Source organism: Alligator sinensis, unplaced genomic scaffold, assembly GCF_000455745.1.
Source record: "Alligator sinensis unplaced genomic scaffold, ASM45574v1 scaffold23_1, whole genome shotgun sequence".
NCBI classification, from domain to species: domain Eukaryota; kingdom Metazoa; phylum Chordata; order Crocodylia; family Alligatoridae; genus Alligator; species Alligator sinensis.
In genome coordinates, this window is record NW_005841890.1 from 2,031,346 (window position 1) to 2,034,365 (window position 3,020).

Genomic DNA, 3,020 nt, shown 5'->3' on the forward strand with positions numbered 1-3,020 from the left:
TGAATCATGACTGATTGATTGGTAACTGGGAACACAGCAGCTGAGCAGCCAGGCCTGCAGCAGTGTCTGCCCTCCCCGCCCCAGGACAGGCACAGTCAGTCCCACAGCGTCCATGGCACCAGTTTTGCTTGTCCCCAGCTTGAGGGGCAGTTCCCCACAAAGCCCTGCACTGATCTTCTTGAAACTGGCAGGCTTTGTGGCCTCAATGAGAGCTACCATCCTGGCAGTTTTGACCCCCCTGTGTTGTAACACATAGACGTGACAGGAGTTTTGCTTTCAAGAATTTGGGGTACAGTTGCCCCAAAACCCCTGCACTGATCTTCTTGAAACTTGTCAGACTTTGTGGCCTCAGAAAGAGCTACCACTCCTGCAGTTTTGACCCTGCTATATTGTAACACCTAGACGTAACATGAGTTTTGCTTTCAAGAATTTGGGGGCTGTTCCCCCCAAACCCCTGTACCGAGCTTCTTAAAACTTGGCATGCTTCATCCTCTATGTAGAGTCTACCAACCCTGAACATTTCATTTAAATCATACAACTCCCCCCCCCCCCCCAAATTAAAGGTGTTTTTTTGTTTTCCCACATTATCCTAGGTATTTTATTGTTTCCCCATTATCCCCTATAGCTGGATCTCGGAGGTGGCTCCGAGGCCGCTCTGAATTGCTTCAGGAAGCTGAACGAGGCCAGCGTTTTGACCCGGATGTGCTGCTTCGGACCCCAAAGCATCTGAAGCTTCTCCGGATCTGAAGCTCTGTCCAAAGCCTCGCATGGCCCTAGTGTGTACTAAATAACTGTACAGTAGTTACACAAGTACTAAATGACTGTGCAATAATGACTGCACAGTCAGCACCTTGTGTAGCCATTTGTCCTGTTTTTTCATTATTTTCAAGGGGAAGTCCCTTGATATGCTGGCAATGCTCCTACTAATGCCGCACCGTTGGCATTGTGAAGTGTGCAGACACCTACACGTGGTTCATAAAATAAATTCAACAATTTCAATAGTAATCCATAGTGTCAAAAATGTTCTGGTCTGTTCTGGTATTTTTCAGTTCTTTGCAAGAGAAAATGTGCTCTGTTCTTTTTTGAAGGGGTGCCTTTAGTCATAAGTGGTGCCTTAAGTCTGAAAAGGCTGAGAACCACGGATATACACTATACCCTGCAAACATAGGCAACATTCTTGCAACTAAATCTGTTGCCTGACCCCTCCTGATCAAATACAGTCATAGCAGTGACTACAGCTTTGTGTTCAGTTACCCAAGCTAGCTTTAATTTTGCTAACTTTTAGCTCAGTAGTGGTGGCTGTGTTGTAGAGCGTCTGCCTACCATGCGGAGAATCTTGTTCAAGTCCTGGCTGGGTCAAATAGGGGTGAGTTAAGTAACAGGGAAGAAATTTAGGGGCGGGGGGTTGGTCCTGATGATCTGTTTAGGTCCCTTCCAGCCCTAAGTACTATGAAGCTGGATACTGGTAGCAGCACACTGGGAACAGCATAAAGCTCAGCATGAACTAATGTACCTTGCTTCTTGAGTGGGTTTTGCAGCCGTGGCTGAGATCTGCCCTCTAACATTGTTAGTTTAAGCTATTGCCAGATCTCAACAGTACCCTGCAGTCATTGTGACTACAGTGTAGATACATCTTGAATTTAGTGGATACAGGTGCAGGATCATCTCCTGTGGCTCTGCTTGCAGAACTGGGAACATTGTATTTGCCTTGTGAGTCAACATTGCAGGAAAGGGACCGTCTCAAAATGAAGAACCAGGGAGTTTCACTGGGCAAGAGTCTACAGACTAAAATAGCCAGAATCAAAGGACTCTGAACACAATAAACTGACAGCTTCCCCTCCTGTGTCTGCCCTGTTTGCTGTGTTTGCCTGCCTGTCAATTGCTGGAGGCTGTCATCCTTTTTCAGGGGCGATCTTGTCATCTCCACTGGTGGTTGACTTGCCTTCCTAGCAGGTGTTGATGTGATTGCCTGGAGAAGCAGGAGAAAAATGAGCTGGTGGAGAGCCAGAGCGCTGGGGCGCCCGGATGACCCTCTGAAGTGTTACTGTCAGTGTGGCTACTGCGATTCTGTTGTGCGTGTGTGTGTTTGAAATAAGCAGAGTCAAAAGCTGCAGGCTTTAGATGGATAGAAAGTGTTTGACAAACTGAAATGCTTCCCTGCCCCCTGCCCTCCTTCTGCTGGTCTGGCTGGGGATTGAAGCCAGATAGATTAAATACCTGGTCTTCTGCCTGTTGTTTATGGGTAAGCCAGAAGTAGGAAATTCAAGAATTCCCATTGGAATGGGACTAGGGTCCTTTTACCCTGCCTGGGCATGTATCTGCTGCTTCAGTTTCTTTCTTTTTGGGCTCCCAAGATAAGCACATAAGCTCATAGTGTTCCAACATCATCCTTTCATTGGGCTCCAGTTTATTAACAGCCCATGAGCTCGGAGTGAACTGAAATGGAAATCTTCCAGCTGTCACCCACAGACTCAGCAATTACCTCCTCAAACCATCTCTTTCTTAAAGTCTTTTCAAGGTTAGTCTTCCACTTCCAGGTTTACCTCCTTGCCCCTGGATCTTCCCTTTCTGTCTGTATGGGCTCTCACCACATCACGCTTGCTGCCCAGTGACCCTTTGTCACCTAGCCACAAACGTTTCTGCTATTGAAATGTAGAAGTTGCCTTTCAGGATCGAATCAATGTGGTACTTAGTCCAGTTCACTGTCTCTGACTGCAGTGTGCCAGCTGCTTTCAGAGGAAGGTGCCAGAAATCCTGTAGGAAACAATTATGGGACAACCTACCCACAGAGGATATTTCTTTCTAATTAGCATTAGAATGAGTTTAGGGTCTGATGCATGAAAGCACCTCATGCCCTTCCCCACGTCCCTTTTTTTGGTTTAATTTTTATTCTAATATTTATTGCTCAAAATATTCTTATCCAAACAGTTTTGAAGCATGTAACATTGAAGCCATCAGCCATAACATTGCATCATCCCATTTCCATAAATGAATGTTTGCCTGTATCTGCATGTGTGTGG